The 13,118-nt window shown below is 51.1% G+C and overlaps 1 protein-coding gene across 2 annotated transcripts in view; it reads left to right on the forward strand.

Annotated features, from left to right (window-relative positions):
- Positions 1-13,118, forward strand: part of USP16 (ubiquitin specific peptidase 16) — an 87,376-nt gene that overhangs the window by 53,500 nt on the left and 20,758 nt on the right. The gene's annotated exons all lie outside the window — the stretch shown is intronic.

A 13,118-nucleotide genomic window follows, 5' to 3' on the forward strand; every position in this document is an offset into this window, starting at 1 on the left:
CGAGCGAGCCGATGCTCTTCTTCAGGCGGTGTGCACTCTGAAGGCAGAAGGAGTGGTGATCCCTGTTCCTTTTCAGCAACAGGGTCACGGTTTTTACTCCAACTTGTTCGTGGTGCCAAAAAAGGAAGGACCCTTCCGTCCTGTTCTGGACCTAAAACTGCTCAACAAACATGTAAAAACCAGGCGGTTCCGGATGGAATCGCTCCGCTCCGTCATCGCCTCAATGTCCCAAGGAGATTTCCTAGCATCAATCGACATCAAAGATGCTTATCTCCACGTACCGATTGCTCCAGAGCATCAGCGCTTCCTGCGTTTCGCCATAGGGGACGAACACCTTCAGTTCGTGGCACTGCCTTTCGGCTTGGCGACAGCCCCACGGGTCTTCACCAAGGTCATGGCAACAGTAGTAGCAGTTCTGCACTCTCAGGGACACTCGGTGATCCCTTACTTAGACGATCTGCTTGTCAAGGCACCCTCTCAAGTGGCATGCCAACACAGCCTGAACATTGCTCTGGAGACTCTCCAGAGTTTCGGGTGGATCATCAATTTTCCAAAGTCAAATCTGACACCGGCCCAATCACTGACATATCTTGGCATGGAGTTTCATACTCTCTCAGCGATAGTGAAGCTTCCGCTGGACAAACGGCGTTCACTACAGACAGGGGTGCAATCTCTCCTTCAAGGCCAGTCACACCCCTTGCGGCGCCTCATGCACTTCCTAGGGAAGATGGTAGCAGCAATGGAGGCAGTTCCTTTTGCGCAGTTTCATCTGCGTCCACTTCAATGGGACATTCTCCGCAAATGGGACAGGAAGTCGACGTCCCTCGACAGGAACGTCTCTCTTTCTCGGGCAGCCAAAGATTCTCTTCAGGGTGGTTTCTTCCCACTTCGCTGTCGAAGGGGAAATCCTTCCTGCCCCCATCCTGGGCGGTGGTCACGACGGTCGCGAGCCTGTCAGGGTGGGGAGCGGTCTTTCTCCACCACAGGGCTCAGGGTATTTGGACTCAGCCAGAGTCCTCCCTTCAGATCAATGTTCTGGAGATAAGGGCAGTGTATCTTGCCCTAAAGGCGTTCCAGCCGTGGCTGGAAGGCAAGCAGATCCGAATTCAGTCGGACATCTCCACAGCGGTGGCATACATCAACCACCAAGGCGGAACACGCAGTCGGCAAGCCTTCCAGGAAGTCCGGCGGATTCTGCTATGGGTGGAAGCCACAGCCTCCACCATATCCGCAGTTCACATCCCGGGCGTAGAAAACTGGGAAGCAGACTTTCTCAGTCGCCAGGGCATGGACGCAGGGGAATGGTCCCTTCACCCGGACGTGTTTCAGGAGATCTGTTGCCGCTGGGGGATGCCGGACGTCGACCTAATGGCGTCCCGGCACAACCACAAGATCCCGACATTCATGGCACGGTCTCAAGATCACAGAGCTCTGGCGGCAGACGCCTTAGTTCAGGATTGGTCGCAGTTTCAACTCCCTTATGTGTTTCCTCCTCTGGCACTGTTGCCCAGAGTGTTACGCAAGATCAGGTCCGACTGTCGCCGCGCCATCCTCGTTGCTCCAGACTGGCCGAGGTGATCGTGGTACCCGGATCTGTGGCACCTCACGGTGGGTCAACCGTGGACTCTCCCAGACCGACCAGACTTGCTGCCTTAAGGGCCATATTTCCTTCTGAATTCTACGGCTCTAATCCTCACTGTGTGGTGGCTCCTAGCGTCATCAGGGATATCTCCAGATGTCATTGCCACCATGAGACAGGCCAGGAAACCAACGTCCGCCAAGATCTATCACAGGACTTGGAGGATCTTCTTATCCTGGTGCTCTGATCAGGGTTTTACTCCCTGGCCGTTTGCCTTGCCCACTTTCTTTCGCAAAGGGCGGCCTTCCTAGTGGCAGTCACATCACTCAGAAGAGTATCTCTGCTGGCAGCGCTGTCATGCAAAGCCCCCTTCCTGGTGTTTCACCAGGATAGGGTGGTTCTACGTCCGGTCCCGGACTTTCTCCCTAAGGTATCCCCGTTTCGTCTTACCCTCTTTGGGTCCGCATCCAGTTCACCAATGTGAAAAGGATTTGCATTTATTAGATCTGGTGAGAGCACTCCGGCTCTACATTTCTCGCACGGCGCCCTGCGCCGGTCTGATGCGCTCTTGTCCTTATCGCGGACCAGAGTAAAGGATTTCAGGTTTTCAAGTCAACCTTGGCTCAGTGAATCAAGGAACCGATTCTTGAAGCCTACCGTTCTTTCTTTATCGTTCCTATGGGAGACCCAGACCATGGGTGTATAGCTACTGCCTCCGGAGGACACACAAAGTTACTACACTCAAAACGTGTAGCTCCTCCCTCCTAGCATATACACCCCCTGCTAGCCAGTCCTAGCCAGTTTAATGCTTTGTGTTTCAGGAGGTCACACACACATGCATTCTCTGATTTTGATTTTTCCTTTTGGACAAAGATTTGGAAGAAAAGCGGGTCCAGTCTGGACTCCCGGCATGTCCCTTCTCACCCCACTGGGCGGTGCTGTTAAGGTTGATTTCAGGGCTGTATCCCTTTCATGCCGCGCTCCTTCACCATCCCATGCTGGGGCTCTGGCTTGAAGTGGGAGCCAACACGGTTCTCACTGCTTTGCAGGAGACCGGTCTCCATCCGCAGCCCTTTTGCAGGACCCTGCTGGACGGAGCTATCATCCCCCAGGAACCTGGTAACCTGCGTCTCAAGCTAAGTATATGAGACGTTATTACCACAGAAAGTGGTCTTTCCAGGGGTCCTTTATGTTTATTTATTGGGGGAGTGTGTTTTATGTTTGGTGTTAACATTTCCGGCCGGTTCTCCAGTTTTCACTGGAGAACCGCGCCGATGGTGCCTGCACGCCGGCCGCATGTTTTACTCTAGGCCCCGGCTTCGCCTGAGGCCTAGTTTCGGTTTCCACTGTCTCTGCATGTCAGTCTTGCAGAGAGGCAGTGTAGCTCCGCCCAGCGGCTGCGCAGCACAAGGGAAGGGACACTCCTCATTGAGGAAGGATTCCCTCCCCTGGCTACCTCACTGAGGGAATCCTTTTGCCGCTCTAAGAGTAGGCCCCGCCCCCTCTCCTCGCTCCGGTCGCCATTTTCTCGGCGTTCTCTGTGCCTGCATAGGCACAGAGATTCCACAGTGTGACAAGTGGGGACCTGGGCTGAGGGACCAGGGGGCACAGACATGTCTGTTTAAACGATTGGCAGCCACGACCTCCTGGTTTGTGCAGCTGCTTGTTTTATCGGTTTATATATGCTGGGGGCCAGTCTTGACAGAGCCCCCACCTCTGCAGCATGTCTCACAGAGCAGGGCTGCAGGTTGTTTTTATTATGCACTGCAGGTAGTTTCGTACGGCTGTACTGAGCTCATAACCATGGTGGCCCCTCAGCTTGGAGGCAGAGCCGAATGATTGCTAATTAGTGGCCCCTCCATCTGCTCCGGTTTCGGTGGCTGACCCCTGAGGGAATCCTATTTCCAGGGGTCGGCTGTCCTGGCATCTGCTGAGCATGCAGCTCCCCTCTCAGGACGTTTTCTGCTTCAGCTCGCTCAATAAAGCTCACAAAGGACTCTCCTTCTGGGCTCAGACCCCGTCCTCCTGACAGGGAGACGCAGGGTCCCCTGTCCTTCCCCGTCCCGCAGCTCCGATTACGAGCTGACTCACTGGACGAGGAGGATGTCTCTACCAGGGGCTCGGACGCTACTTTATGTACATTGATCCGTCCGTACGTGACGCAGAGCCGAATGATTGGATTGCGTCCATTATACTTGTACTGGACCTCCATCCGCCCGTATCAGGGGAGTATTCCCCGCTGGCAGAAAGGCATCAGTATACCTTTAACAGGACGAGGAGTGTGTTCTTTAACCACTCCAGTTTTCAGCCTGCTGCGTCCAAGCTCACAGCCTGTCCTGCAGACCCCAAAGCGGGGTTCTGCGGCCTGTTTCCCCCTCCCATCAGAGGTGGTCAAGGAGTGTACTCATTCGCCAAACGTGGCCCCTCCAGTGTCCAGACTTTCAGCCCGGATAGTTGTATCAGTGGCTGACGGCACCTCTATAGGGCTCCCACGGTACATTAATTTTGTACTGGACCCCAATCCGCCGGAGTTACCTTACCTAGGAGAACACAAAGTGTGTTCCTTAACCACTCCAGTTTTCAGGCCCCTGTGACCAAGCCCAGGGTCCGCTCTGACAGTCGCTTCCCATGAAGCGTGATTCTGAGGACTGTGTTTCCCCTGTCCACCAATGGTGGTCAAGAAGTGGGCTCAGTCACCTCAGGTGGCTCAGCCCGGACCGTTATGTCAGTGGCTGATAGCTCCTCACTTAAGGTTTTGCGGTCCGCCCGGTTGTCCTTGGGCCAAGTCGGTATTGGGGCGGCAGCAGCTTCGTTCTCCTCAGCTTTACGGCAGTGCGGTTCTTTTGTACCTTCTCTGCTTGTCTGGAGGAGATGCATTCCCTCACAGGGACTCTATGCCCAAAACGGTTGCCTGAACTTCCAGACTTCAGTCTTTTCATCCTATGCCAGGTCTGCCATGCTGGACACCGCACGGCGGTGGTCTTGGCTACTTTCCTCGCTATCCGCAGGCTCCTGTGGCTTCGGTAATGGAAAGCAGATGCCTCTATAGGGGTTCCTTGCTGGGCTCCCCTTTGGTGGGACCAGTCTCTTCGGAACCAACAGGATGAAATTCAGGAAGCTCTTGGCGGGGAGAGTTCTTCCTTGCCACAAACCTAAACCAGGGAACCTGTCCAGGACCGGAATCAGTTGAGGTTTTGGTGGTTTCCGTTCCTCCATCTAATCGTCCTCTAGCTCGGCCTTGGTTCATAGAACCAAATAGCTTGAAGCTGCGTCTTCAAAAGACCGCAAGAGATGCTACCACGGAGTCAGCTTCCTCCGAGCTATCTAGCCACGCCAACCACCTCCTTGGTCGGTGGCAGGCTCTCTCCACTTGGCGACGTATGGTTCTACCACGTCTCCGTTCAGTGGGGGCGGGATCATATCTCCCATGGCTACAGGATGGATTTCTGTCCACCCGCCAAACAGATTTTTTTCTGTCACCTCCCGGCTCCAAGGCCGCCGCCTTCTCACAGGCCGTGGCATTTCTTGCAGGCCAATGGAGTAATTGTACCGGTTCTCGACTGGGAACGGTTCTGAGATTTTTGTTCAAATCTATTTCTAGTCCCCGAAGAGGGCGGTGCCTTCCGACCTAGATTTTTAGCTTTTTCAGCATGGTCAGGTGTGGCATTTTCACATGGAGCCTCGGTCTTGTTCCGTGTGTTTTTTTTTCACCGGATCAATCAAGAACCCAAGGAGATTCCCTAGCAGCCATCGGCATCAGAGATGCTTTTCGGCAGGGGTCAATCGCAGTTTCACACCAGCGTTGACTACGTTTTGCCATCAGAGTGGTCCAATTCGTGGCTCTTCCCTTGGGGTTAGCCACGGCCCCTCGAGTATTCTCATTGGGGCTGCTGTGATTAAGGTCCTGCACCCCTAGGGATTGGCAGTGATCGTTTGCCCTGGACGGCCTTCTTCTCGGGGCTTCATCCAGTGCAGACTCTTAGCAGAGTACTTCGCTTACTCTCGCCACTCTAACCTATTCGGGTGGCTTGTCATTCTGTTCAAGTCCACTCTGACTTCGAATCAGAGGTTCTCAGGGACGCAATTCGAGACTGTCGGCTCTTGTGAAGCTGCTCTTAGTCGATCAGTAGTCCCTCCGCTGGCGGTCGACGTCGTTCTATCAGACACCAAATACAGGTGCTGGTCAGACGGTGGCGTCAATGGAAGCGATTCCTTGCCCAGTTTCTCCTGCGTCCTCTGAGACTGGATGTTTTCCGCTGTACACGCGAACTCCCTCCTTCCACGGGGTGGTGGCTTTGCCACTGACCAGGGGCTCGTTTTCAGTGGTGGTTTCGGCCACTCTGTCTCAGGGACGCTCCTTCCTGGCCCCGTCCCGGGTGATCCTCACCAGGGTGCTGGTCTTTCCGCCTTGGGAGCAGTATATCTCCACCGTGGAGCGCAGGGCGCTTGGACTCTGTCCGCATCAGCCCTCTGGATCAATAGGCTGGAAATCAGAGCTCTTTTTCTAGCTCTCTAAGCCTTCACCATCTGTTGGCGGCTAGGCTCATTCGAGTCCAGTCGGAAAACGTGACAGCGTTTTCCTACATCGACTTCCAGGGCGGGACACTCAGCCGCCTGGCAATCTTGGCGCCTCAACATTCTTCAGTGGACAAGGGACTCCTAGTCCACCGTATCCGCAGCCCACATCCTAGATGTCAAAACTGCGAGGCAGACTATTTCAGCTGTCCAACCGTGGTCCACAATCCTCAGGTTTTGCGGTAGACACACTGGCTCATGTTTGATCCCAGCTTCGTCTCTACCTCTTGCCCAGAGTCCTGCGCAAGATCAGTAAAGGGGGCCGTCGGGTCATTCTCTTACTCCAGACTGACCCAGGCAGGCTTGGTACCCTGACCTGCTCCTTTTGTCCGTTAGGTTGCCATGGCATCTTCCGGACCGTCCAGACCTTTTCTCAAAAGGTCCGTTTTTTCCGTCAGAATTCTGAATTCTCAGATTGACGGCGTAGCTCTTGAGTCCTGGATCTTGGCGACTTCTGATATCCTTCCTGAAGTCATCTCCGCTATGACTCGAGCTCCAAAGTGTCCTTGGACTTTTTTAGCCTTGCCGACCCTCCTGTCCCTTCCACAGTCCGGTCTACAGCTAGGACTATCCCTCATTAAGGGACAGGTCTCGGCTCTGTCAGTATGTGCCAGCGGCGTATCGTCCGGCTGGCTCCGGTGCGCTCCTTTAAGGGCGCATCTCACATCATTCCGCCTTTCCGGCGGCCTATGGAGCCCTAGGACCTTAATCCGGTCCTCCCAGTTCCCGGAAACCCCCCTTTGCGCCTCTTAGGGAGGTTTCTTTGTTTCATATTTCACAGAAAGTAGTCTTTCTAGTGGCTATAATTTCCCGCCAGGGAGTTCTGGCGGCACTTTCTCTGAGTCACCCCCTTTTTTTTGGTCTTTTGCATCAAGACAAGGTGGTCTCCGTCCGACTCCGGACTTTTTTCCCTAAGGTGGTAACAGCTTCCACCTTATCCGGGGCAATTTTCCTGCCTTCCTTTTGTCCGGCTCCTGTTCATCGCTTTGAGGAAGCGTTGCATATCCTGGATCTGGTGCGGGCGCCCCGGATCTATGTGTCTCGCATCGCCGTTATTAGGCGGTGCACCTCTCTCTAGTACTGACTGCTAGTCAGCGTAGCGGTCTCTCGGCATCTAAGCCGACCCTGGTTCGTTGGCTTAGGTCGGCCATTTCCGAGGCCTACAAGTGTACTCAAGTGCCTTCCCCGCCGGGGATTAGAGCACATTTGATCAGACCTGTCGGTGCCTTTTGGGCTTTCACGCCAGGCTACGGCTCAGTAGGTCTGTCAGACTGCAGCTCGAATTAGTCTGCATACTTTTTCGAAGCTCTATCCAAGGCATGCTCTTGCTTTGGCAGACGCGGGTTTGGGCAGACGCATCTTTCAGGCGTCTGTCGCCCATTTGTGAAGTTGGGTTTGCCTGCTTCTCAGTTGTCTGTTTATTCCCACCCATGGACTGCTTTTGAACGTCCCATGGTCTGGGTCTCCCATAGGAACGACAAAGAAAAAGAGAATTTTGTTACCGTAAATTCTTTTTCTTATAGTTCCGTCATGGGAGACCCAGCACCCTCCCTATTGCCTGTTGGCAGGTTTCTTGTTCCGTGTGTCTTCACCGGCTGTTATTGTTGTAGACAGAGGTTCCGGTTCTTCCGGATTTTACTCTCTCTTCTTGTGGGTGGATGTCCTCCTTCAGCTTTTGCACTAAACTGGCTAGGACTGGCTAGCAGGGGGTGTATATGCTAGGAGGGAGGAGCTACACGTTTTGAGTGTAGTAACTTTGTGTGTCCTCCGGAGGCAGTAGCTATACACCCATGGTCTGGGTCTCCCATGACGGAACTATAAGAAAAAGAATTTACGGTAAGTAACAAAATTCTCTTTTTTGGGCTTCCGATTCCTGCAGGGCTGAAGGCCCATTCTACCAGAGCCGTCTGTGTCCTGGGCATTGCGACACCAGGCTACGGCTCGGCAGGTGTGTCAGGCGGCTACCTGGTCGAGTCTGCACACTCTCACGAAACACTATCAGGTGCATGCCGATGATTCGGCAGACGCCAGCCTAGGTAGGCGAGTCCTTCAGGCGGCAGTTGCCCACCTGTAAGAGGGGGCCGTTTTTCGGCTCTTTTTATCGAGGTATTCTTTTACCCACCCAGGGATTGCTTTTGGACATCCCAATTGTCTGGGTCTCCCAATGGAGCGACAAAGAAGAAGGGAATTTTGTTTACTTACCGTAAATTCCTTTTCTTCTAGCTCCTATTGGGAGACCCAGCACCCGCCCCTGTTCCTTTCGGGCTGTTGTTCTTTTGTGTACACATGTTGTTCATGTTGAATTGTTCTTTTGGTTCATGGTTTCAGTTCTCCGAACATCCTTCGGATTGAATTTACCTTAGACCAATTTATAAGTTTCCTCCTTCCTGCTTTTGCACCAAAACTGAGGAGCCCGTGATGCACAGGAGGGTGTATAGCAGAGGGGAGGGGTTACACTTTTTAAAGTGTAATACTTTGTGTGGCCTCCGGAGACAGAAGCTATACACCCCAATTGTCTGGGTCTCCCAATAGGAGCTAGAAGAAAAGGAATTTACGGTAAGTAAACAAAATTCCCTTCTTCTGGCAACTGGACATCAGAGTACCCGGGTACGGTAGGCTGTGCCCAGACAATAATGCGGGCACGCAACACTTTGTTTTATTAGCAAAACACATATCTGTTCTGGGTAGGCCGACTATTTATAGACAATAAGACTTGCTGCCTCTGCACTGTCAAATTGTCACGTACAGTTTAAATCATAGAGGGACAGCAACACATGTTTGCATTGACTGTTGCTTTTCAAGATTTCCATGACTGTGTTGCAGAGCTGTGTGGTTTGCATTCACACTGTTATCATCTGCATTATCTGTGAGGCTTCAGCTAACAAGGGTATTCAGGGGGGGTAATGTGTTTTGTCTATGTTTAGGTAGATAACTTGGAAGCTCTTGTGATGCGCCACTGGTAAGTCGTGTTCGCACACACACACACACACACACACACACACACACACACACGCACAAACACACAATTACTGCTACACAGAGGGATTAGCAGGTAGTAGGCAACAGAATAGATTGTTCAATTATTTAAATTGTATGCATGGTTCTTATTGTTTGTTTTGGTAAAGTTAAACAATCATTTATCAACCCAACTGCCTAGAGTCCTTTTCCTTTTGCCTGGATTTGCTGCATACTGGGGAGCCCACCCTGTACACGACTTAAAATGAAGCATAAGTCGAAATGTGAATTTCACTGTGCTACAATGCGGCCTAGCGTGCCTGTGCAACCACCGCCTGCCCCATCAAGTGCATCTGCGTGCTCTTCATCCTCTGTGACTGTGGGGACAGCAGTCACACATGGTTTTTCACACTGAACTTCCACTCCTTTACCCGCAACAGGGAGTGTGATTGGCAGGTCATCACTTGTTTTGGAAGTGGAAACAGAAGGTATTGTTGAGCTGTCAGACATCGAGAGAACCATCATTGGATGCAGGCTACATTATATCCACGCCTGCACCTTCGTCACAGATTGCCTGGACTACCTGCAGTTAATAATTGCATTCCAGAAATGGAAAGGAGTGTAGAATGCACATGTGTTGTACCTTGCTTGGCAGCAAAGGAACACTAACTTAGTATTACAGACAATTTTAGGATGGCAGAAAAAGAGTCAGCTCTTTGTGCAAATTAAATAGCGTGGCAAAAGTGGACAGATGGGTACAGTGGCCGTGTTCTGTGGGTACCAGGACAGTAAAAGAAGCCTCACTTTCTATCCCTCCTAATGATCAAATGCAGCAAGGAATTCCCTGAGTTTGCTATAAAATTAGCATAGCTAAATGTGCATGAGAGTAGAATGCAGAGGTGCTTGAGATTGCTTGGCACAAGTGGCACAATAAAGGAGTCCAACAGCCAGTTCTATGATGCCACTAAATGGCAGTATTTTGTGCTATCATTATAGCTTATTAAAAACAGAGCAGGAGTGTGTCATGCAGAGGTGCTAGAAATAGCTTGGCACCAGTGGGGCACTAATGGAGTCCAACAGCCACTTCTTGTATGCCACGAAGTTTACTCAATTTTTGGTATTATAATGTCTTAGTAAGTAACAATGAGTTTGAGTGTGCAATGCAGGCAGAGGTGCTGCAAATATCTTTGCACTAGTGGGACAATACAGAAGTCCAACAGCCACGTTTAGGATGCCACTAGGTTCACTCAGTGTTTGCTAGTATAATGGCTTAGTAACTATCAGTTTGAGTGTGCAATGCAGGCAGACGTGCTGCAAATATCTGTGCACTACTGGGACTATACAGAAGTCCAATAGCCACGTTTAGGATGCCACTAGGTACACTCAGTGTTTGCTAGTATAATGGCTTAGTTATAATGAGTTGGAGTGTGCAGAGGACAGGAGGGTACAGTGGCAGGGTTGTGGGGCTCTGGGTAGAGGAATGGAAGCCTGCCTTTCTATTCCCTCCTAATTGGGAAATGCAGCGAGGAAATCCCTGACCTTAGCTACACAGACGCTGTCTCTGTTTTCAGGACCTGTCACCTATGGCTCTGACCCTGCCGGTACGAGCCCTTAAAAGGACTGATAGAAAGTGCTCTCCCTAAGCTGTCCAGCGCTGTGTATGGAGCGCATACAGCAGTATCGGCGATAGGACAAAGGACGGAGCTGCGCCAGTGATGTCTGACACCAAGGACGCAGAAGAGATAATGGCGTGCTGGAGGAAAATGTCCGGTTTTATAATGCAGGGACATGTGACATGGACATCCTATCACACATGCCGTTGCTTCTCTGGCTAAAAGTCCACTTAGCTGTGTGTGTGTCTGGGATTGGCTGACATGCTGGCCCGCCCCACAAGACGCGCGCGCTTAGGGAAGGAAGACAAGGAAAAAAAAAAAAATGGCGATCGCCATTATACAAATAGCAGTGATCTGAAGGCGCTGTTCACGCACACTATACACTGAAATGTCATAATAGTGTGAGTCACAGAGTGACTTACACTATTACAGCGGAAAGCCAGCTAGGAATTAGCTGTTTTTTTGCTGCTAGAACCGTTCTCGAACGTATCTAGAACTATCGAGCTTTTGCAAAAAGCTCGAGTTCTAGTTCGATCTAGAACATGCCCCAAAATCACTCGAACCTCGAACCGCGAACCGCGCTCAACTCTAGTCTGCACATCGTGCTCGCATTTCTACGAGCCCCATTTATATCAATGGGTCCATGATGGAAATCTGAATAGTGGGGAGGAGGGGCGCACAGCCTGAAATAATCACATGAGTGCTGCCCTGTGTGTGGAAACGGAATTGTACACACAGGAGAAAAAGGCACACATAACCCGGGCGCACATCAAGAATAATTAATAAAAAAGAAATTTCAATAATGTATAATAATATTTTATTGGGTCAGTGAAGAAACACACAATTTAAAATCACTTAAAACAGACAATAAATCACAAAAAGGCCTCAAGTTGTAATACAATAGCTCCGGGATAATATACCAATTGATACAGATCTAAAAAAATTTTTTGCTAATGAATAGATCCAAAATATCCACAAAATGTATCAAAGAATTCTCCACATTGTAAGTACAATATTTAGTGGCATGCAAAGATGAGTTCAGACAATAATGTGCAGTCGGCACCTTAAGGGTTAAGTGGTGTCCATAGCTGCAAAGAGGTGGATCAGATTCGCTATATCAAAAGCACATAAGTGCTGGATATCAGATCCAAAAATGATCAGAAAGAGCATAGTTACCCACCGGGACCGGTGTGGCCAAAAATTTGCATGCAACAAGGGGAGAATGAAAGAGCTGAAAAGCAAGTGTGCTGTGGAGGAGGCCGTGGAGCGAGCCCCACGCGTTGCGCTGACAGGCAGCTTCGTCAGGGGAGGTCACCTCTTTGCAGCTATGACACCATGGCTATCGCATGATTTCCCTGAGTCTGGCTATTGTGGATCATTTATTTGGCTTTCACCTGCACCTTTTGATATATGTATTGCTACTTTGTAACACTCACGCAGCTTCTATTAGCATTGTAATTGTGTTTAAGGGGTTCTTTTTATTACATGATCTCAAACATTGTGATGATCATATATCTGTATTTGCTGGCTATTTGATCTATGCCATATGCACTTTGGCACTGAGATATGCTATCATGTTGTGCAATTTCAATGACCATGGTTATGATTTCATGTGCTAAATCCTTAATGTATTAAAACACTTGTGAGTGTGGCGCCCCACCTCCTTCCCCCCTTTCCCCCCCGCCCCCCTGCCTTGCTGGGAATGAACCCTTAGGCTAAGTTCACACTTCCGTTGTTTTGCATCAGTCACATGCGTTGCTTGACGCATGTAACTGATGCGTTGTACAACGGATGACAATGGTGACAAAGAAAAGAATTTCTTTGTCGGACTCCGTTGTGTGCTGGGGGTGGAGTTCGGGGGCGGAGCTGAGGGCGTCAGTGCCGCGGTCTGCATGGCTGGGGACAGGTGAGTGTGTGTATGTGTGTGTGTGTGTGTGTGTGTGTGTGTGTGTGTGTGTGTGTGTCTACATGCGTGTGTACATGCGGAGTGTGGGAGGGGGCGGGGCCGAGCGGGGCCGTGGAGCTGAGGACGTCAATGCCGCGGGGACTGCAGGGCTGGGGACAAGTGTGTGTGTGTACACATGCGGAGTGCTGGAGGGGGCGGAGCCGAGTGGTGAAGTGTCAGCCTCCTTGCACACTGTATCCAGGGTAAACATCGGGTATAAGCAAAGCACTTTTTGCTTGGTTACCCGATATTTATCTTGGATACCAGCTCAGCGCTGGTTCCCTGCACCCATAACCACTGTAAATATCGGGTAACTAACCAAAGCGCATTGCTTGGTTACCCGATGTTTATCCTGGTTACGGGGGCGGGGAGCCAGAGAGCGCATGCGCAACGGATTGCGCTGCTCAAAAAACGTTACAGGCTGCGTTGCTCCCGCCCGGCGGTCAGTTAA

The sequence above is a fragment of the Anomaloglossus baeobatrachus genome, chromosome 2 (assembly GCF_048569485.1).
Source record: "Anomaloglossus baeobatrachus isolate aAnoBae1 chromosome 2, aAnoBae1.hap1, whole genome shotgun sequence".
NCBI lineage: Eukaryota > Metazoa > Chordata > Amphibia > Anura > Aromobatidae > Anomaloglossus > Anomaloglossus baeobatrachus.